Source organism: Rhea americana, unplaced genomic scaffold (genome assembly GCF_003343005.1).
Source record: "Rhea americana isolate MKP2758 unplaced genomic scaffold, rheAme1 scaffold_301, whole genome shotgun sequence".
Taxonomy (NCBI): domain Eukaryota; kingdom Metazoa; phylum Chordata; class Aves; order Rheiformes; family Rheidae; genus Rhea; species Rhea americana.
The window spans coordinates 738,026-762,399 of NW_028186426.1; positions in this window are offsets into that span (position 1 = coordinate 738,026).

The window sequence follows — 24,374 nt, forward strand, 5'->3', positions numbered from 1 at the left end:
GCGTCCCGCTCGCGGGGTCCCGCCGCCCCGGCCCTGGCGCGGGCCCGGGCGCTCTCGCAGCTCAAAGCCTGCTGCTGCGCCCGGCCGGGGCGCGGGTGTCCGCGCGGCTCCGAGCGCCGCTCCTCGGGCGTGGAGCTCGCCGTGCTCGTCCCTCCTCTGCGGGCATTCGTAATGGCTCGCTCTCTTGCCCCCTTGCCTACGTAAGGAAAATGACTTAAATGGCGTTTTAATAAGTCTGGCTGTTAGCAATTGCCAGTAGTTGTCGTTATTTCTCCCTAACAGCTATGGAGTTTGTTTGCTCGAGTTCTGTGTGTATGTACATACATATGTGTATATGCTGCGTGAGTCTTTAAAAAAAGAAAAAACAACAGTGAGGTAAAACTCTAAAAACACAGTTACATGACTGCCAAAATAACTATTTTCTTACCTTGTACAAGAAAGAATACTGCTGCCTTTCTAGTGTTTTTTATTTTAAAAGTATGTCCCAGGGAGAACTTGTAAAAGTTCTCTTGTAGGTGGAGGAGCTGGGAGGACAAGTTGCTTAACAGGGTTTTTCTCCTTTCCTCCAAAAAAAAAAAAAAAAAGGAGGGGTAAAGCAATGAATTTTTTTTGATGCTTTTAAAAAAAGATGATGATAGTAAGGGCTGAAATGGGCATTGACATTTGATAACCTTTTTGTATGTTATCAAACAGTATGTGTAAGACTCAACACTAAATCTTTGGGGAAAATAAGAGAATCTAAAATTTTACTTTGAGCCAGGTGCAAGTGTTAAGAATAGAACAGAGGCCACTTACTGATGTTGTTGTGTTCTTGTGATTTTAAGTGAAAGTGGATAAAAAACATTCTTCTTAAGACTGAGATTTGATATGTGAGAACTTGAAGGCCTACAAACTTCATTTACTAGATTTGCCTCTTATTTATAACATCAACTATCTGCTTCCTTTAAACTTAAAATGACAGCTCCCCAAAATAGGAAAGATAATCTGGCTTTCACTATAATATGGCAAACCTTTTATAATCTTTTATCTGTCAGAACTGTTTTGCTTGTTAATTTGTGCATATACTGAATAATATCCTCAGTTTATGCTTAAATGAAACATTCTTTCCTGAGCTGGAATATGTTTGTGGTGTTTTTTTTTTTTGTTGAGAATAAAATATGGCAGGCATTGCTCCAAAATGGTTAGATTGAATACTACTGGCCACATCCTCCCCATCAATGTTTTAGTTTACATGTAGGATATCTTGTCTGAATTGTACATCCTTCATCTCCTCCTGAAAATGCATTTGTTAGGCTAAATTTGTAAGCATTTTCACAATGTTATCTTATCTCTATTTTTAGCATAGGCTGTATATTTTTGAAACTAACCTTATACAAGCCTGCCATTTTGGATCATTATTTAAAGCTCCTTTTCAGATTTAGAAATGCATAATGTGGCTAACGATACTAAAAACCTGTTGAATGTTAGCTAGTGGCACATCAGTCAGGTAAGCAAGCTGTTCTTAGCCCTGACTTTCTTGTTAGTGTACACAGCTCTTCAGAAATTAAAATGCATTTGTCGTTACACTGACATAGGAATTCTTGAAAATCAGGCACATATTAAAAGATGAATCAAAAAGTGTGGTTTTGAGACTATGCAAAGGCCTTTGTTAGTAGTGGCAATCACTCATTGGTGTTGAAAGTCTCTGAACAAAAAGTTAAGAAATGATGCACTTCTAGCTTTTGATCGATCATATGTTCATTCTCAAATGAGAGATTATTGGTCAGATTCCTATCCAGTAGTAGTATGCTATGATACTGTTTCTCGTACTGTTGTGACTGAGTCTTCTTAGGGTCAGGTGTCTACTAGAATAACTCTTCAGAGAGCTGAGATGTTCATGTGCTGTCTTTAATGTGGCCATAGTGTGCATTCAACAAGCTCATCCCTCACTTACTGTGTCAGGTGGTCCTCAAATTGCTCAAAGGTCTAACTGCCACAGAGTATCCCAGCCTGCCTGTACACCATGGTGCTTCTTGAGGCGATATCCTGGCATTAGTATGGCTGAGACTGTAAATTGAAAATTTCTGATTAAAGAGTCATTGTGAAAATAAGACTTTATTGAAAAGCTCTAGAATAATAGGTTGCTTTAAAACAAATTATAACCGTGAACCCCTTGTGGTTGGGACTCCTAACACTTGAACCAAAGGCTCAGATATATTTCCTTGTCGGACTGTATGCTCCGTGACCACAGACATATGCTGCTATGATAATAAGCATCACTGTGGCCCTTTTACTCAAAGGATCACCTGTCTTAATTCTATTTGCATTTTGCAAAACTGTTTCACTTGGTATTTTTGCCTGATAGCTAAGATGTAGAGCACAGATGGCTGTTTCTTATAAAGTTGTAGTAGTGATTCTGGTCAGGTGAAGTGTGGGGAAAAAGAAAGATTGAACTTAATGTCTACTTTAAATTGCATTAAAAAATCTGGCATGTCAAAAACTGACATGACACATGCACACACACTTTTACACTGTTTTCTTCATGTGATATGAGTTTGGTTTTTGATTGGTCTGTTTCTATTTGGAAGCCCCAGCAGGAGAATAATGTACTTTATGTAGCCATCAAACACAAGTAAAATACATAGCTTACATGATAATCTCCAGATGCATTTCTTTTTCTGGTACTCAAAAGGTAGAGATGGGGAGAAAAATTATAACTCAGATCTTTAAGCTTGAGGAAGAAAATGGAAGTTGGGCACTTCTCAACTCCTTGCACTGCAGTTCCTTGCAGCGATACCACTGCCAATCTTCCTCTTGCAGCAGATGGAGAGGCTTTGAATTGTACCACAAAATAGTGTTTGTGCACACATTTGTGTGTTCGTGTTCCTTCTGTTTCCCTCATACCCCCCTTTTCGCTTGAATAACCTTGAATGCTTCCTTTGTTTTCTCAAAAAACAAATGTCTAAATGCTATAAACTTCTGTCAGGTAGGTTTCATATTCGGAAGTATTAAGTTTTCACCAGGGTTGAAATCAGTGACTTGAAATAACTGCATACACATGGATGTTTGGCAATGATCAGAGGAGGCTGAGTCAAGGCAATGTTTGTTCTTTGAGAATAGAGAAAATCAAATTTTTCTTAACCTTTTTTTGGGTGAACAGGCAGGCTAAGTTTCTTGCTTGAGTTGAGTGCCTGAAGGTGGTTCAGATTAAGGAAGTGGAATTATTTGTGGCTTTGAGTCACCACCTTGTTGGATGTTTTCTTTGTTAGTTATCGTGTTAGAATATGAAGACACCTGTGATTGCTTTTATGTTAGTTCCTGTACCTTAACTGTAAAGCTCTGGCTTACAGTAGTGGTCCTGAAGACATCAGGAATAGTATGTTTTTCTGGTAAAACTCAGTTTCTAGTATCAGTTTTGGGATCTTGGGTTTGCAGTGTCATTTTGTCCTCGGAGTAGAATGTCCAGTGCTGAGCATCCCTTGGGATGTGGCAGTTCATTCACAGCAGATGCAGAGCTGATGTGCCAGGAAGGCCGAGAGGAGTGTTGGGGAAAGGCTATTTGGTATTAATTGTCTCTATTGTGTCCTAAAGACAAGAAGAGATGTGGAATGTGTCTGGTCTGTATTACATGTGAAGCTGGACTGGGTTATGGATGTTGTCCTCTCCGATCTTGATCTTCAGCATTATGAATGGATATTCTGATTTGGTAAACACTGTGGGGCAAGTAAGAGGTTATCTTTGAGGTGTCCCTTTCCAGCTGCTGAATCCAAACATTGCACTACTACAGAGCCTCTCCTCTGGAGCTGCTTCTGACAAGACCGAGCCCCATCCCTGTTCAGAAGACTTGTCTAATGTTAAGGAGCTGACCTTCTTCTGTTAAGAAGGCTGAGTCATGAATAGAAGGGACTATAATTGCTGTTGTCTTAAAAAAAATAAAAATAAAAAATAGATGTCTCAGGGCTTCCACAGTTCTTGAGTTGTTTCCTTTTCTTTCTTTTCTTTCTTTCTTTTTTTTTTTTTAAAAAAAAGATTTCTCCTTTCTGGTTAGAGCAGTATCAGATGTATAATTGTTTTTATTCAGTCAGAGCAGTGAGTAATTTCTGTAGTTACTGATTTACTGGTTTGTGGATCAGAAACCCTGTATAATCTGAGCTTCTATTTTTCTTTTATTTTCTAGTTACCATTGTACTGAGACTTGAGTGTCCAGCTGGTAGGAATAAGACTCTGCCATACTACAGCCTTGCTACATGCATGGAACAGCAAAATACTTTACAATGTTTAATTGTACATTTTATTTCTTTAGAACATAAGTGCAGGTTTTAAGGCCTGAACTGGTGGCTTCTATGAGTTGGCAGGGCTCATCATCCTTCTTGGATACTGGAGTCATTTGATAGGTGAATGGAAGATTAGAATTGCACGTCCTTCTGACAGCAAGGTGCTCTGCTAGTTACTGCTGTTTGCCATGGCTAATGTGAGCTCGATTGGTGCTTGTCCTTCACCAGTCTCTGGTAGAAGAGTGGAGGTTGCCTGTGCCGAGAGTTGCTTGGCGGCTGTCAGGGCTAGAGTCCTAGACTCTCTCACTACTCTCCAGTCCTGCCTGCTGTGAGAGGAAGGCATAATCCATGTGAACAATATGGGTGGTTACAGGTCCTGGGTCCACTTCAGGAGATGGCTAAGATGATAGAGGAATTGTAACTCACATTTGAAATGAGAGATTTTTGAGATAAGGACATGCACAGTTAAGACACTTAGCTTTTACAGTGAGTAATGCAACAGCAGTTTGCTGTTAAGATGTATGGTTGCATGGTAGTGTGCTTGGTTCCAGACTAATCTGGCTGTTTCCATCCCTCTATCCATTTTTTTTAAGTTCCAAACAGTTCAAGTGTTGTGGTGCAGGGTGGTACATGGACAGAGCTGGAGATAGCCCATCGAAGTATTTTGCATCAGTTGTTCATCCTTTTGCACAGTTGTGTCCTCACTGGCTCACAGTGTGAGCCTCAGCCCAGTTACAGCACTGCTGCTTAGTGTACAAGAGGCTGGCTTTTCTCATCAGCTGCTTAATGCACTATTGGAATTAAGGTTCCTTTTTTCTTCAATATTGTGGTATCCAAGCTGTCTCTTAGAATGGTGGTGAAAAGACTTGATAGCTTCTTCTGTGATAGCTGCCTGATAGTATCATGTCTGCTCACAGATATTGTGCTCTACTTTGATAATTGTATATTATGATTTCCTCTGAGTTGTACTGCAACACTGTAAGGGGGATCTTGGAGACTGTAGTGAAAAGAGCTGCTTGGCTGCTTAATCCTTCTGCATGCAGATCGTCAACCCTCCTTCTGTTGCATAGCTTGTCATCTTTGAAATATTTTGTATAGTAATGGAGAAAAACACCTAATGAAAACAGTTAATGCATTCTCCCCCCCCCCCCCGAATTATCAGAGTTAAGGGCTGATAAACTGTGTTTACCTAGTTAACAACTTTGAACTTTTAAGCTTTAGACTAATACATAAAGCCTTAGGAGAATAAGGGTACCAGTGAAAACTGTTTCTAAACGAGTCTAAGGTATAATAAATGTGTCTAGCCATTACTACAGGGAGAAGGCTGTCCAAAAGGTAATGTACCAAATCCAGTGATGAGCTTCCTCTGAAATCAGCAGTTCTAGTATACATAGTATTTGCTGACAGCTGTGGCAATGCTAGAATGCTTTTACYGGAGCCTTGTCAGCTCTTCTGGGTGAGACAGTCACCTAAGAAGGTGAGAGGCACAGTATAAACATGAAGAAAAGGTTTCATTAGAAAGAGGGGAAAAAAGTAATCTGATATTTTTAGAGAAATCAGAATAAAACAGTTGAAATGGGAAGCTTATAGCACTGGGTCTTGTACTTACGCTCTAAGCAGTACAATTTCTGTTCTCTGCTAAGTAAAGATGGGGAAGGAAGTAGGAAAAATAGTTTGAGGAACTTCAGGTAAGTTTTCAGCATAGTTCATAAGTTTAGTTCAAGCTCTACACAGACATTTAGCTTTTGTACTGTTGAAATCCTTTCCCTTGTTGGCAGGATGCTAACTACTTCTTCCTTCATGTACTCAAACTGCTTGTTTGAGAGGTGGAAATAAGAAAAATCTGAGTCAAAAATTGTTAGACATGGAGCCATTTGGAGAACTTTTTTCATTTATATGTATTTGTTGAGACTGGATCTATGTGAGTATGATGGTTTAAATGTAATTACAGTGTGCTTGGTCACAGTGTTATCAATGCTCGTGGCCAGCCATGACCTGTGGGTAGAGCTGGCATGTGCTCTTCTGTGCATGCTGCTAGTGGACATGATTATGGGACAGGGTAACTTTGCTTTAATTGCTTTGCCTAGTGAAGGACTCTTCCTCATCGCTCACCTGGAGCCTTTCAAGAGATCATGATTTGTTTTGGCATAACTTGGTAAGAAAGAAATGCAGGCAGCTTTGCTGCAGGCAGATCTTATAGGAAAGTCTGGAGTAGTTGTGTAAAACCATTGATTAGCATACGTAGTAATTTTCTTCCAGTTTGTATCATCTTGCGGTGTAGTGTGCATTTAAAAATGCTCCTTTTTTATTACAGTCATCTAGACTTTGTTTTGGGATTTCAAAGTGAGGCCCTCCTGGCCCAAAATAGCTTTCATAAACATAGCTGCTTTTTTTTTTTTTTTTTTTTTAATGTGTGAATACTTTTGAGAGGCCAGCATCTTATTGGTTAAGGAAAGGTAAGATCTTAAGATCTGGAGGCAGTAATCTTCTGTATGTTCTGTGAGGTTTTTACCCAGTTACACAAGTGGTACATGTATTAATGCAAATACACTCAGAGTACATTAAAAGTACTCAAATTAGGAAGTGTTAAATATTAGCTCAAACTATCTCTTTCGGGTATCTGCACGTTTGTATTCAATTGTGACCAGACCAGAGTTTGTGGTGCCTACCTAAGAAAATAGAATGTATGTTGAATGCTTGGCCTTGCTTCTCATGGTTCCTAACTTGAAGGGAACTGTGGAGTTCTTCACAGTAAAGGAGACTGTCAAACAAAAAAAAATTCTTAAAAACATGCTTTGAAGTTGTAACAACTGTAACAGAAGAATAAAACAAAAAATCAGACTTTCTGTGTTTTTTGACTACTTGGCACTTGAACCTGAGATGACCAGAGAAGTATGGTCTCTTGGATTCCCAGTAGAGACTAGCAAATTGCACTTCAATGCGCTTATCCCCTTGGTGGAGCTATGCTTATGTTAGGATTGAATATTAGTGCTCAGGGAGATAGATTGCTGGTGGGCTAGGGTGTCCTCTTCAGTGATGAATTGCTTTATTCATTTTCTTTCTTTTCATGCTGCTTTAAAAGACTTCTGTTGCACTTGGCATTAAAATTAAAAGCCAGTTTAAAAAGGCTGATTAGGTGCCTGTTATGTTCCAGACACAAGTATACCCTTAAATATGGAGACTCTCCAGACTTTCCAGACCTATGTCATTCTGTGCATTAATGTAAGGATTCTTGTTTTCTGAAGCTGTTGGCTGTCTTTAGCTTTTTGGGTGTGTGGGTTTTTTTTTTTTTTGCACTTAAGCTGTTTTATCACCTTGTATTGTGTTCAGTAGTAAAACAACCTGAAGAATTAGTAAGGAGATGACTTGCCTGACAAGGGACTAAGGGGCATGTTTTAGAGACTGCAGTCATGGTTTGAGTACAACTGTTTAATTAGTTGTATAGACATGCATGTTGCAAGTATGTGCCTCCTACTGAATTTATTGCATGTGTTTAGTGAGCAACTTTCAAATGCTTTTGAATTGTGTTTGAAAAACCGCATTTAATCCAGGAAAGACCCTAGTTTGTGCAGTTTGTGTCAGGATCTGGCTTCCTAATTTGAGCTTTTTGATGCTGATCTGCTTCAAAAAAAGAAAGAAGTGGATCAAGTGTGGCAGAGGAAAATTCTTTTCCTCCTCTGTTTCTCTCCTTCCCTCCCCCCTGCCCCTTTCCAAATGTAGGAGACTCTAACCACACTTTACAGTGAAATCACCTTTGGAACTGAAAGCTTCCAGCCTTAAACAGTCCAATTTGACAGGTTAAGATAAGTGCAGGGCTGGAGACTGTCTGTTTGTTTTGGAATTGTGGAAAATATTCTGTTCCACTTTATACACTGATGCATCAGTTTTCCTGGAACTTGGTTGTTGGTAAAGACTCTATCTCCCAGGCTGAGATTCCTTTTCTGTGAAGAGTGCCCTTGAGCACTTGCAGGTTTTCCTTGTAGCATGGGCTTGGTTGAATAGTGTCAGCCACAGTTGAGCCCCGATAGGTTTTGCATAAATAATAAAATCTGTATCTTGTAGCTAAAACATAAATATAGATATATTTGCATACATGTGTGCACAAACACATACATGTGCATGGTGCCAGTTGTGCATGCTTATCTATCCCTGCTGTGCTCTAGTTTGCCTCTCCATGCTGCCTTTGGAGATAAGGATGGCATATTTAGTGTAACTGTTACTGCCTTTCTCTTGGCAGCTGGAGATTTCTCCTAAGCAAGTCTGATGCTTGCAATGTGTGTGATAACAAGAAGGTATGTTGGTTCCCACTGCGGTGTTTTGTTTTACAAGGGTCCAATGTACTGTCTCTGATCTGTTTGTTATTAATTCAGGAGTCCTTTAGAGCAAGTACCACCTTTGCAGATAAAGGGGAGCTGGCTGGCTCCGGGTGCTGAGCCAGCCAGCTCCCAGGATGGCATGCCATGAGGCTGGGAGCGGAGCAGGGAGCCTGTGGAGCAGCAGCTGGGCAGAGCTGCTGAGCGTGGGGCTTGTGGGAGCCAAGGGCTGGAGACCTCCTGGTGCTTGGAGGCAAGGTGCCCCCTGATCTGTGTCTGGCACCATTTTGCCTCTTTGAAAGATAGTATCTCTTGTATCCCAGAACTGTCTGAGGAAAAGACATTACAAAGTAGATAATGCAAAAAATTATCAAGTATGATCTCATTTGTCTCATTGCTTTACTTGAGAAAGTTGCATTGCCAGAGCTGCTCCTCCATCACTGCAGTTATAACTTTCAATGCTAACCTTTAAGTTTTGGTACTTGGAATTTGCAGAGATTTTTCCATAGTAGAAATGCAGGGTGGTTGTGGCAAATCAGGATTTCTCAACAGTGTACCTTTTGTGTATGTGCTGTTGCCTCTGGGAGCTGTGTCTCCCCAAATAACAGAAGTCAAAGTGGTCTGGTCTCTCTTCTCCCCCTTTTGTTATCTTCAGTCAGCCAGTGGGAAGACACAGAAGGCTTTTAAAATTTCAGGCCACTTTAGTATTAAATATAGGCCTCTGATGTATAACAGCCAACCGGTATGCATATGTGAGTGTGATGTATGCAGTATAATTAAAGTTATACCAAGACTAATCCAACAAAATGTTTTTAAAGTTTGTTTCAGTATTTGTGTTGGAGGCTTGGATATTGGTGTCGTGGGAATCTAGAGACATGCAATGGTGAAAAAAATTAAAGGAAACTATTCTTGTTAGTAAAAGGTCTGTGGTAATATCCTGAAAGAGTTAAGATCTAATTAACTTAAAGATATTTAATGTCTTTGTTAAACTCAACTGCTGGTTCACTTTTTTTCTCCTCCTCATGGTGAATACAGTTTCTTGAGGAGCGGAGCCTCTGCCTCTCAGATCAGAGGCTCACATGTTGAAGCTGGCAGTGCTAGAGGCTAGTTCCTATCTGTGTGACAGCATTTTTAATTTAACAGGACCAACTTTGATGTTCTCAAATATTTATAGGCAGCTTCAGATCACTCCAATACGTATTCTTTTTAACTGGAGCAGAAGTTGATTCTCACACAACAGACTTTTTCCCTCTGTTTACTCTCAGGTCTTCTTGGATTTGCAGTCAACTGAGTGGTTTTATGTTGCTAAAACACTGTTTCTGCGGGGCAGGAACCACTTGATTTCCCTTCTAGTTTCTGTGGTGTTGGATTAGTCTGGCTAATAAATCTTAGCTCCTTGTTTGAGCTGCACTGAAGATACCTATATTGTAGAAGAGAGTGAAATGAAAGTTAAGCAAAATGTAGCTGTTTTGAAAACTTACGTTTTCTCTGGAAACTCTGGTACTTGAACTCACGTGGGATGGGACCTGGGTCTTGTGTTCGGCAGACTGTTATGAGCTCTGCAGCAGGCCCTTTCTCCTGGGAAAAGGCAGAAGTGTCTCTCAGATTTCTCAGAGAAAGTTTCTCTTAAATCAGACTATAATCATGGTTTGTAGTTTAAAGAGGAACTGAAAACTTGAGGTTAGGCTCTCAGTGGGAGCTGGTCAGAAATTATGGAAAAATTTTCATTGGAATTTGCCGATATATTAAAATGAAAAATTCTACTTGGATGACTTGACTTATATGAAACTCTAATCAGTCTCAGGCAAGAATCTTAAAGATCTCTGGCCAGGTACCAGCCAAATCTCTTCATCTTCCCTGTGTGTGTGTGTGTGTGTGTGTGTGTGTGTGTTTCCCCCCCCTCCCCTTGGCCTTGGAGTCAGAGACAGTGTCTGGCATCTACTACTCGTGTGGCCAGCGGTTGGACTGAGAGCTAGGACCCTATTTCCTTTCAAAAACAGAAATGTGTTTTTCTTTACCACTTTAGTTCTTCTAGTTTTGGTATCCTGGAAAGGCCTGGTTGTGATGTGAATCTTTGCCTTGGTGGTGCCCCAGTAGGAAGTGTATGTTGTATGAAAGTGTGTTCAGACTAGATTTGATTGTAAACTTCCAGTTTCCTCTTTTCTCTGCCACTTCTTTTCAGTTTTATCCTCTCAGCTGTCTGTGTTGGATCTCATGTGAACTGCCTGGTCCCAGAGAAAATATCATCATGGTCAACCAAGACAGCAAAACTTACTTTTTTTTTTCTGGGAACTTTTCCATGTGGATGTCAACAGTAGAGGCCAATTTCTGCATGCTATCTTACTGAGCTTGGCTTTTGTTCTAAAGTGCAGCTTGTTTCACTTTGTGATGATCTACTGTATCTCCTAACCAGCCTCTTCGGATAGGCTTATCTGGAATTCAGTTACTCAAGTAGCAGATTTTCATGTATTAATTTGAATAGCTTCACTTAGAATATTCTATCTTTGAGTGATAGTAACTTTTCTACTGTAGGCCATGTATTAAAACATTTGAGCTTTGACATTCCTGCTATAGGTGTATTACCTTGCTGCTACAGCCTATTCTAGTTCAGCAAGTGAAATCAATTATGTCATTGCATGCATAACTAAGTAGTGTCAGGAAGCAACTGCAGGAGAAGCATACTTGATCATCCACACTGCATGTATGTCTATTTCATCCAAATAGTTTACACAGTGATGAATTCTGTGTTGTCACACACATTCTTATGCTGTAAAATTAGTTTGCTAGTAAATTTTATCAGAATTCTGTAGAGGGGAGAAAGGATATGTAACTTAATGTAGCAGTAAATTTCTAAATGAACAGAGCTTTATGAATATATAAAACTAGAAAGATATCTTAGTACTACTTCTCCTAAAGCAAACAGAATTCTGCCCACAGTATCTAAAAATCACTTTCTCATGGCTAATTTTGAGGGAAGACATATGTAGAAATTAAAACAGTGTTGTATCTCCAGGAAGTCAATACAAACTGTAGGCATTCTGCTAATGCCAATGTGAAGTCTTTGCAGGAACTGTGTGGCTGCTGCAGCACAATGTGAGTGCTTGCTTCTAGAGTTGGAAGGTATGATTGTGGCTTCATTTTATTCCACTTCCTCCTTCCAATTAGTGTAGATTGTCTTCCTTCTCCCTCATACCCTACAGCATCCTTGTGAAGGAGGAAAATTCTTGAAGTATGAAACTATTAAATACTTCTGTCTCTGGGAAGGATTTCCCCAAAGATCAACAACTTTGTTTTGGGTAGAGTTGTAATAGAAGGCTGGTCCTACTGATCTGCGGCTGAACTTTACTAAATTTCCCTCTCCTCCTCTCTCCCCCCCCCCCATCAAGATATGGTACTATTGCCAGTACAAAAGAATTATAGAAATGTAAAGAAACAAGCTGCAAGGCATGTGAGATACATGTGGACTTTTTAACTAGCTCTGCAGCATCTTCCTGAGAAAACAAAATATGCCCTAGGGTGGGTTTTTTCCTTTTATTTGGAAGGGGAAGATTATAATTCATGAAAAACTTGCAAGTTGCTTTGAGTCTAGACTCAGTAACTTCTTAATGTTTTGGGATGTTTGTGCAACTTAAAGCATATTTGTATCAGCAAAACCACTCACTAAGAACTGGTTCTAAGCTTCTGTCTCTTAGGAATGAACAGCACCAAACCTGTGGCTCAAACTTCACTGCAACCTTAAGTTAAACTTTCAAACATCTTAAGGGCAATAGAAAATGTGTTGTATTTTGAAAACTGGTATGCCTCTTCAAGGCTGTGAGTAGAGTTTCTTTCAAAATAAATTCTTCAAGGGGTTTTGAAGTATTCCCCCCCCCGCCCTGTCTCTTCCCACTCCAAACTACCCAATACTAAAATTTATGTTAAAAGCAGGGTAGGTGGAAGGGAAGGGAGAGGGGTGTTTTACACCTCACTGCAAAATTAATAGCTATCAGTATCCAATACAAAGATCAAGCTTCAAGTTAAAAACCTTTTTGATTTTTGGCTTTGGAGAGCAATATCTTCAGTTATCTGACTTCACTGTTGCTGGTATAAGATCAGTTTTCCAGGCCTGGTATCTGCCATGAACACTTCTGTGAACTGAACAACTGGCTCCACTTCACAGCCTTTCTTATGGGCTATTGCACAAACTGGTGCAGTATGACTGCTTGAAGAACATTGAGCTACTGTGCAGAGCTGCCATCCACAAGCTAAGAAGTGAGAATGTTATGTGCACTCTTACCCTTCTCTAGTTGTAAAGTCAAATGTCAGCCTGAAACCATTGCATTGCTTTTTCTAGTGTTTATTTTGTTACTTACGTTTTTGTACTTGGAAAGGGCTTTGGGAGCATAAAACCTGGTTTTGTGTCAGTAACTCTGGTAATGCTGACACATGTTTTGCAAATGAGAACTCCTTAAAGAGCTCACTTCCTCTATGCGTGGTCATCTGTCCAAGCAGCATCGTTAATGTTTTGTGACAGATGTCTCTTTGTACTTGTTCAAGTGTTTGCTGGTTCTTCCTCCTGCTGAACAGTCTTGCCTGAAGTCATCAAGACCAAAGGGAAAGCTACTGAAAAGGCCCAAATACTGTTAGGGTGTCTGGGAGGTGATATCCCATGATAAAAGGAGGAGAGGAGTGGGTGTTTGGGTGTAGAAAACCTAGATTTTTCTTGCTCATTTCCTGCCCTGTTTAAAATTGTTTGAAATGTTCAGGTGTTAGATGGGCTTCTATAAACTCACGCGCTGACAGGATGTTCTGGAGAGGACTGTGACCATATAGTCTCAAGGTACAGCTTTCACGGCACAGACTTATGCTGGGGAAGAGTCCTTATTGTGTTAGAGGAGACCCTGGTCCTGTCAGCATACGGATCTAACTATTGCCACAGATCAGGACTTCACGTTCCTATCTGTTAATTGCTCCACTATTTTCCAAATCTGTGGGTTTAAGAGTTTTTTTTTTTTTTTTTTTGTAGCATTTAGTCCTCTGGAGTCCTTGATACACATGCAGAACAGTAGCTGTAGCCACTGTGTTTGAGTCTGCAGCTTTATAGTCCTCTTCCTCACCATGCATAAGTTGTCAGACCTTTTAGGTGAACTAAACAACAGGTACTGTGATTGTTATGCCTTATCTTTAGAGGAAAAAATGGTCTTTGGAAAAAATTCTGCTTCAGGAAGAGTTATTTCCATCTGAAGGATATTGAATATATTCTACTACTGGAGAAAAGTCTGATTGAAAAGCATAATGTTTACATGTAGAAGACAAGTTTTTTTTTGACAAATTCATTGCTGGACTTTAGAATTCCTAAACATTTAACACTTTTTAGCTGTGATTGCACCAACCTTGTGACTTCTTAGGTAGCAATATGTGTTTTCTGGCTTAATATATCTGCTCTGCTTAGACTGTTTATAAATGAAAAATCATGATAAATATTAGTTTTATTTTCACATTCCATTATCTCCTTCCCTTTTTCTCCCTATCATGTTGTCACAGGTAGGCTACCAAACACTTGCTGCCTGTATTTTCTAACTTGTTACCTTAGATTACTGATATCACTCTTATCCATTACAGAATTTATTTTCCTAACATTTTTCCCAGAAAAGTTGTGGACCTTAAGCTGACTTGCAGTCAGTCTGATTTTATTTTTTTTTTTTTATATGTCCATTTCAAGTAAGCTACAGGCTGCTGGTTCAGATCTTCCCTTGGGATCTTTGGTGGACAACACTGGCTGTTCTGGGACTGGCTCGGATCTTAGGCTTATGCTAGCACTGAAATGTGTTAATGTTGCTCCATGGGGACCTAGAGCTAGAGTATTTTGTGATGCTGCAAGACGTGATTGATGGTGGAGATTCTAGCATTCTTAAACAAATTCAAGTAGGCTCTGCTGGTGCTATTTCCATCTCTCACTTGGTGCTGTTGTGTTAGTGCTTGTCGCAAGAAAGCAGCAGACAGTAACATGTCTAGTTCAGTCCTACTGCAAAGGATTTTTGGAAATCAAATACAAATGATTTTCAACCCTTAACTGATTTCTGATTGGTGTCTTTGAATTTGAATTGTGATTAGTGAAGCTAGGGAGGTATTTGCTCCCTGTATAAGTGATATGACATACGGCTGCTGATAAGGATGCTGATAGTGAATAACTACTTAGATAAAGGTCTTTGCCTAGGAAATTGGAGTGCATTTTTAGTACTTTTACCATCCAAGTGTTGCTGAATCCTAATCTAACACTTATAAACATACTTTAGATAAAATAGATACTGCAGTCTTCAAAACAGAATACACACTTATACAGTATATTTTGGAGATGAATGTCAGACATTCTTAGAAGGCAGATTTTGACCTAGATTAGGACTTACAGTTCAGGTAAAGGTTGAGAAGGTAATAGGAATTCTGAATACCTGCCAAGGCAAGGTTGTGGACAGCGGTCTTCACCTTTTAATAGCATTCTCACTAGAAAGAAAATAAAAGTAAGCTCAGAAGGATAGAGAGCTTGAGCAAACCTTAAGCAGTTGCTGGTATATAACTCAAGCTGTAAAAACTGAACAGCTGGAGAATACCCTTTAGCACTTTCTGCCTTCAGAAGCATGGTAGTTACAGCTCCTCTGCTTTAAGGAACAGCTCATGAACTGAATGAGAGAGGACTTTAATCTTTCTATCAATATGATAATGCAGCATACCATGCTGAACTGTAGTGCTCCATTACTGGTCAGAATAGTATTTCCTGATTTGAGAGAGAATCTCCAAGTGAATTCAGATTTTTGCTGTAGTGGTATATGATACATGGAATTAACACCACAAATTGTGCCTCAGGGAGGAGGATCGTTTTGTTTCCATTGTCAGACTTAATTTAGAGACTGCTAGAAATATGGTCAATTAAAGAAAAGCTTTTGAGAAACAAAAGCTACTTTTATTTGCATAAACAAACTTTTTAAAGTGCAGCCATTTTCAGTGTTCCTTCTGGTCAATTTCTTGTTGAACAAGACTTGCATACACTCATTCTGAAAGCAATTAAGAATGTACCACTTGGTCAGGACTTTATAGGTACCTTTTTTTTTTTTTTTAACTGCCTGTTTAGAAACCTGTCAGTGAAATGCTCTTGCAGATGCTGTGGGGTGGCTGTTGACCGTGAGCTAGATGAATTATTGGAAGGTGAACAAAATGGGTTAGAACAGAACATGTGCTTTGTTTTGTTAAGGCAGCACATGCTTCCCCAGCCTGAGTACTAGAAAGGATGGCTTCTAAGTCATGCATGTTTTAGGAAAATATTTATAATGTTTTCTGACATTGGTCTCTTCCTGTCTCTTATTAGCTGGTAAGGAATTGCATCTCTGATGTTAAAACTCTAGGATCATGTTTCTGTTCTTGAAGTAGGTAGTGGGTGAATAAACTTCATTCAGGCTATTCAAAACTTGGCAGCTAATCCTGGCAAAGCAGCAGCACTCCCCTGCTGTCCTCCAGAGATCCAGATTGCTTTTTCCAAGCCTTCTTTCTTGTTTGTGGAGGTGGAAATGGCCAGCCGTGCAGGGTGAGAGGCAGCCTACTGAAGGGCGCTCTCCTGCTGATAGGCTAGGACATCCTTCCCAGGGTGAAGATTGATTGTGTGAGCCCTGATGTATCAGCAATGTATGATATTAAATGAGAATGTGTGTGTATGAGGGATAAAACATCTAGGCTTGACCTGTTATTTCTTTCCTGATGTCTTATTTTGACATTTTCTGTCAGACTTCAATTACAAGAAAAATGAAATCACTCAAAATATTTTCTTTATGTAAGAAAAGGTTGTATGTATAATTTGTCTGTGGCAAAACTTTCTTTCCCATGCTTTTGTGTCTCCTTCTGATCCCTTCTGATTTCTGTGTAAACTCAGTGCATTAGCATGGATACCCACTAGTGTCTTTGACTCTTCAGAACTCTTAGATTTATGAGCTAGAAAACTGATTAAAAGTTCATGATCCTAACATTCAGAGAAGAGTCAAAACGTTGCACATTCATAACAGATTGCTGTTCTGCTGTGGCACTAATTTGAGTTAATATCCTCCTTCATTTAGTTATTCAACTAAGATGAGAATTGGCTATTATAAGGAATGAGGTAAAGGAAGAGCATGATCAGCTAGTGTGTATGGGGTGAGTTCTGCTGTAGCATAACTCCTAGCATTTCTTATCCTGTGTCTGACTTGGGCATTGCTGAAGAACTAGGAACAAAACAAAGTCTTTAGCCACACAGATAAAGGAGTGAAAATTGGCACTGCTGTGTGGTGAAAATAGACTGAGAAATCATGGTATTTTTGAGATTAAATGAGTGTATTTTCGTGCTGTTTGGAAAGAATGATGATACTAAATATGGAATGGTGGAGAACAGTGAAGAGAAACAAATGGGGAAATACAAATGTCCATATCTGAGGTGAAAGTATTAAGATCAAAGTTTTCCAAGTTACATGTTGGAAAGGGATATAAGATTGACTCTGACATGGGAACTGCTGAATGTCAATAGACCACTGGATATGATGCCACATGGGGAAATGATTAGCTTTGTGCATGAAGTGGGGTTAGTACAAGAATTGCACAGTGATGTATCTTTCAGCCATGCTTTTTGTTTCACTTTTTTTTTAATCAGTAGAATTCCTTCAGGACTAGTCTTGGAATCAGTTCTTATTAATCTTGGAGTAGAATGTACAGCATACTTCTCATGTGCAGCTTTGTTGTACTTGCCCCTGTGCACAGGGGCTTGCATGGCTCCGTGATAAGATTGCTATTTAATGTGCAAAATAGCAGGTAGAGAATGTGAACAGGCAGAGCATAATTGTGATGACCAAATAGCTCGGCAGGTATTGTTGTGTACCACCCTTCAATAGGTGAGGTGGATATCTTGGCAAGGGAGGGGACTTACTATGATGTGACTTGGTGGATCATTGGGCTATATTCTATGAACTGTATATACATGTATGACTAGCATACTAGCTTGGAGGAAACCAGGAGGGATGGATCACTGGGAAACTAAAGCATGCTGAAGAGTGAGCAGAAGCACTCTGGAATTTGATGACTGGGTAGCATGTGAAATGAGCTTTATCTAGTTTTTTAAAGTTCTTCTAGCTTTGATTTAGGAAAGCAATCTTCCTTCTTTCAGACTTTACACAAGGAGAGAGACCAGCAAGAGACTAATGGTAGCATGTTTGCTTGGAGTAGACTGCAGCATAGAAAAAAAGCTAGAACAGAAGTTGATGGAAGTTTTGGTGGTTAATAGAGCTTTGAAGCTTTTGGCAGTGTAATGTCATGGTTATTGAACCAGCTTTCTTTTTAAACTGCTAACAAGGTCCTGAATGAAGAGGAGTAACAAGGGTTTTGAGGCAATGCTAAATGGTGAGAAGACAAATGATGCACTCTTCTGTGGAATTCTAGAGCTGTAGTCTAGTGCTATAAAGAAATAATGATAGACTTTTAGGAGAAGGGATGGAAATGTAGTGGGAAAAGTGCATGTAAAGTCCTACCTTTTCCACTTCTGGTACTGGAGTGAATATGTAGTTAAAGTGGACAAGGTGGACTTGAAACAGGTGAGATTCAAAAGGGATGTGACAGAGCATGGACCAGAGAAGCAGTGACTTCAGCTGCAACACAAAGTGGAGGAGAGATGAGATCTGTCAAAAAGGAAAACTGAAAAACTGGAGGTTATTTAGGATGAGAGAAGGGAGCTGGGAAGCTTGTGATGGTGATGAGTATTTGGGGAAGAAGAATTCAGATTAAGAGGAGGGAAACCCCAGTTGTAGCCTTCAGCTTTAGAGCTGTGCCTTGGTTTGTTCTTAGCTATGTTTGGGTCTCTGCAGGGCATGCTCAGGTAAGAGATTGCCACCCTTGAAAAACTTCAATGTGGTGTTTCTGAAATGATTTCTCTAYAGGGCAGTAGATGGTGGTGTGTTAAACCTATCATTTTTTCCTCTTATTCACTCCCACAATCCTTCATGAAGAAAAACAGCAAGCTTTATAATAGCAGTATGTGAATCTAAATCCTGTTACATGAGTGAAGAACTTTATGAAAAAGTTTCTGCCCCATGTGTACTAGATGTGTTCTGTTGGTTTAGATTGTGGGAATACTCCAACCTTAGGCTTCTTGTGATCATGATGCAAGAAGAAAATAAAGTTGATATTAATATATAAAAACAAAACCCTTCCAAATGTCTTGGCTTGCTATCTACATTGCTGTGCAAAACTGCAGAAGGTGGAAACTTGAAGTACTCAAGCAATCAATCTCCTTTTTAAAATACTTTTAAATGTACTATACAAAATAAGTTTGTGACAAGGGTCTTTCGTGGACAGGCCTGTGGCAGAGCTCAGTGCCCTAATTTAAAGAGGATTCTATAGTTTTATTGTCTGTTGTGCAGTAATAAATACAGAGTAGTAAGTGCACAGCACCTAGGAGAATATTCTACGGAATGAATGGTCAGGTGCCTGGCTTTGCAGAGGGTGAGTAAATACTGAGTGTCTGCCTTTTGCCTCCCTTTGGAGGATGTAGTACTGAAATAGCCCATCAAATTTGTGTAGAAGTTCAGAGATAAACTGTCATCTTGCTTCAAAGAAACTTTATGATTCATTTGTGCTGGCTATTTGGTCTTTCATGCAAATGTTTCTTCAGTGTTGACAGCCTTCAATATACCTGTAGACCTTTTTGTATAAATGGTTCTGTTTACTGAAATAACCTAAGCTGTAAGTCACTTTACATTCTTGATACAAAGCTGTATTAGAGCAGGGAATAATATGGGAAAAAGCTTGTAGGAATTGGATACCTTACACGCTTAAATCTGTGGCTCTCTAGAAAAGTTTCAAGTGTTTTACTTGAACAGTGGAGTAGAAAATGGGGGGGGGGAATAATAAACCTCTAACGCAGAGGTGAATTCTGGATTGTTGAGCTTCATTTGCAGTAGAGAAGGAAGCTTTCTTTTGTTTTGAAATGTGATACTCCTAGTTTTATGCAGCCAGGATGTGTCTGGTATAAGCTAGTTACCTTCATTATATCTAGGCATAGAAGTGCAGTGAGACAATTAAAAGGAGGGAGAATTTTTTATATGGGATCCTCTTGAAATGGCTTTTTAAAGATAAGACATTATCTCTAGTCTGTTGACATGGACCAGTTCTAAAAGGATGCCAAAGGGAAATGACAAGTTATTTTAGAATCTTGGCATTCTTAGCCCAACTCTATTGTGCATGTCATGCACAGAGTAATTACTGATAAGTTATGCTTATCCTTCATGATGATACTGTAGATTTGTTCTGTTCCTGTATTTCACCTGTGTTATTCCAGATGGAGTGCAGACAGAAACCAAGGTTGGTGGTTCTTCTATAAGAAACCTTACCTTTTTGATTAGTGCTGCTTTGGAAATCAGTTCTGTGCTCATCATAAAGGTTTACAGTCACAATGAGGAGTTTGATAAGAGAAATTAAAATTCAAATAAAGCAGATCAAAAAGCTAGCTCTTTGGATATGTGTGTCTCAGTTACAACAGGATTTATTTTTTGGTGTAGTACTGAATAAAGAATGGATCTCCTTCTGCATAACAGGCAACTGAGGTAGTGTCCCAGACCATTAGCATAACAGACTACTTCCATCCAGTAGTTTGGAAGACAATGTCATAGAATTCTATACTGAAATCATGCAGTGAACTTCCATTTTACTGCAAATCTTGTGATATGTAGCACTTACTTGCTGCCTTTTCCACTATTTACCCAAACCATATTTCTGAAATTGTAGTGAGATATTCAGCTGCCACTTAGATGAAAAAGTTTCTGAAAAGAAATTGTTGACAAAGTCAGAGCTTAGTTTTTGCCTCAAATATAAAACTATCCTATAACTTTCAATATAACTAAATGACTTTTGGGGGCCTGGTTCATCCCCTTGTCTTAGAAACCCATGGTAAACTGTTTATTTTAAATGTTTTTTTGCATCTATAAAAATCAGTCCCTTCATAAATGCTGCCCATGTAAATTTAATGCTGCTTCTAGGTAATGATGATCTTGTTGCCTTATCAAATATATCGGATTCTGTCTTGTCTGCCAATTCAGAACTGATAAGGCTTGAAGCATGAGGATTCTTCAGGTGCTTGGCATTCAGCTGCAGGTCTTACTGTGGGTTATCCAAATTCCCTGGGACTTGCTTTCTCTTGTAGCTCTCTGTTACAACGCTAACATGTCTCAGACAGCAAGAAATGTGTTTTTGTGGTCGTGCTCAACTCAGTTATCTCTAGTTTGTCTGTTGGAAACCTGCTATAGAGGTTTGGCCAAAGCTGTCTAGGTGGTCTCCAGAAAAAAAAAAGGGTTTTAGGGTCTTCAGACTGTCAGTGAGTGAATTATGCAGCTTTTGCAAACTTTAGCTTGTTCAGTAATTCAGAAACTGTAGCATTAAATATTCTGAGCTGGGATTCAAAAACCTGAATAATGTGGATTGGCTGTTACCTCCTTATGTTTCCAGTACAAGTTGCTGTTTATGAAGAACTGTCTTTTGGTGGAGGAAATCTATATGAAGGAGCTATTTAGATAATGTTATGATTCAGATGTCCTAAGGATGCTCTTCAGCTGATTTCATATTTGCACAGAATTGATACATATAAACTTCTAACTTACAGTTAAATAAGGAAGAGTTGTTATAGGCAGAAAAGGTGGTAATATATAACTGATGTAGTTCCTTTGTGCACCAGTATAGATCTTTTCTAAAAAATATTATAATGAAATTAACTTAATCACAGGTAATGTTCACAGAGGGTCAAAATTGTATGGGTTTTCTTTAGTTTCTTCATGACAGTTTAACTATAAAGAAAAAATTGTTTCAAATTCACACTGGTATGGATCTAGCACCTATCCTGTCATGCAGTCTCTTGCATGCAGAAGGCTATATGCTAAATGTATGGATAACTTAAAAACAAATGGAAAACCTAATTTTTTAACTTTGACTACTGATCACTATTCCTGAACTGCCCGAAAGATTTTGGGAGAGTTCCTGAAGAAAAATGTAAATTTCTTTGGAATGTCTTTAGTTTAAAAAAAAAAAAAAGAAAAAGAAAAAAGTGTTCCTCTATTTGTCAAATACCTCTGGTTTCAATTGAATGTCTCATTTTTCTGAAGCTATCAGCTGTAAAATTGTGACTCAGTTGCAAAGCAAAACATTCTGTCTTGCCCCTACCCTCATCCTTATCATGCAGAATATACATTAGATAATGGAGACTGTTATTGGTTTTACAGGTCTAAAGTTTGCAGTTTTTAAGCAAATCTCTCTTGTAGTCTATACCTTAGACAGGTTTAAAAATGAAAATACAAAATAGCAATTTTGGAATTCCAAAATAGCCAGTTTGGATTCTGGAGCTTAAAACTGGTATGTTCACAGCCAAAGATCGAAGGCTGATGTATTTATAATAGGCTTGTCACTGTATTGTTTTCTATACTTAAGAATTTGGGGAGACGCTTGCCCTCTCACTAAAGCAGTGGAAGCCATTAGGATAGTAATCTCCCTGTTTCCTTCTGTCCCGATGTATCAGTCATCTTTGGAGCACCAGGCCAATGGGGCTGTTACACTTGCACCAAAGACTTGCATTCGTAGAGAGCAGAAGTGCATCTGCAGAGAAGGGTTGTTCTTGTCCCAGACAAACATGCTAGGTCTGGCCTCTTTCTCCAGCTGAGGCCTGTGTCTCTTTAGTAGGACTGTGTGATGAGTCTCTGGCATTTGGGTTGCCATTTTGGGGCTTTGGCAGCAAACTGGATGTGATCATGACTTTTTTCCTTGCTTTCTTGATTCAATGAAGTTTAAAGGTATGTTTGAAAAAATTGTTGCTAGACTTGATAGTATCATCACGCTAGTTTGTATTGCTGGGTGAAGGGATGATGTCTTCCCTAAAATATTACAGAATATGATGAATAAAACTAGAGATCCGTCTGTCCAGTGCACTTTCTAACAACTAGCCAACAATGTGATTGCTTGAGAAAGGTATCTAAGTCAGCAGTCTGGATACTTTTTTGAACCAGTTGCTGCATCCTACCACAGTTCTACCTGTGTTTAATAACTTTGCCTTGTCTCATTCTCCATGGATCTAACACCTCTTGAAACCACTTATACTTTTGTCTGCCACAATATCTACAGCAGTGAGTGCTATGGTTTATACATTATGTTTAAAAAAAAAAAAACTATTGCCTTTTTTTTCCAAATGTACTTTTAAAAAAAGATTGCCACTTTTTAACATAAGTTATTTACATATACATCCTAAAAGAGAAAGTTGTTAAGTGCTGTGCAGGAAAAAGTAATGCAAGCCTTTATTTTGAAAGGAGTTAAAAGTGACAAGAGGGAATAGAAATGAAAGAAAATCTGTTCAGAGACTAGCAAATGTTGGTCTGGGGCAAAGGCACTCTGCTGTACTTCATTCCTTAGTACACCCAAGGTGTGTGCATTTAACATGCACACACCCCTTGATGTTTTATTGCTTATGCTTTCCACATGTACACCCCTGACTTCCCTAGTAGTCATTCTGTCCTGCTCTCAAAACTTTAGGACTATACTCCAAGGAGGCGAGGCTGCTGAAGAGAAGGAAGAAGAAATCTTTTATGCCATCAGATAGAGGGTAATATGGGAAGCAAACTGGCATGTAATTACTGTGGCAAATTCTATGTCCTTGTTACTAGAACTGTTCATAACATGGTATGAATAACTAGCTATTCAATCTGGAGGATAAGTAATGAATGCTGTGCTCTCAGCACTGCTCCCTGCTTCCCCTGGAGGCTGTGCAGCCACCATGGTGCAGCAATGCACAGTTGCAATGATGTACCACCAGGGTTCCTGCTGGAGCACATGCTTTCCTCTTTGCAGGAGGGGACCTGCCTGCTTATGCACCTGCAAAATCATGTAGAGGAACTCCTTTGCCATATTGCAGAACACCTGACAAAAGGGAGATAAGTTAGGGGCTGCTTGGCATAAATTTAATCCCAAATGTTATAACAGAGATGCAGTTGCTTGAAGTATCAGCTAGGTGTAGGAGAGAAACTGATTTCAAAAATAAAATGTCCAAACTCAAAATACAGAGAGACCTTACGCTATAGTGTAAGCTGGCTGTAGGGTTTGGTAGCTGATCAACGTATGTTTTGAGTTTTGAATACAGATGTGCCTGAGTAAAGAATACACTAATGTAGTTTGCCTGTAACATTATACAAATACAAGTCAAACAAGCTGCTATACAAGAAAAACGTAAAATAAGTGTGATTAAAAAAAAAAAAAAAAAACCCTGGTGTGGACAGCCACAACATAAGCATGATTTTTGTCTGTATGTAAACAACCTCTGTTTAATTAGGCAGAAAGAAGGATCTTGTAAATGCTATTGGGTTTTGCAAGGGTTTCTAATTGAAATACCTGAGTGGATATGCTGATTTCAGACAAAATCAAGTGGCCTGTTTGAGATCAAAGCTTGCCCATCACCAGCTAGCACACCAAAGAGTGCCTCTTCAGGGTGTATGTTGATTGAAGGCTGGTTATCAGTGTTTGTAGAGTTGACTGTGAACTACTTTGGCCTGAACCAAAGCTGCATGCTGAACTTCTAGGATCCTTTCGGGGTCCACCTTGGGATGGTATTGGGATATTTATGGCTGACTGTTTGCATTACTGGGAGAAGGGAGGTCTTCATAGCCATTTAAGCTCAGTTCAGAAGCTAGATGACCCTGCTTGAGCTGGGGGGTTGGACTAGATGATCTCCAGAGGTCCCTTCCAACCTTACCAATTCTATAATTCTATGATATCCATGTGAACATCTAAAACAAGTTTG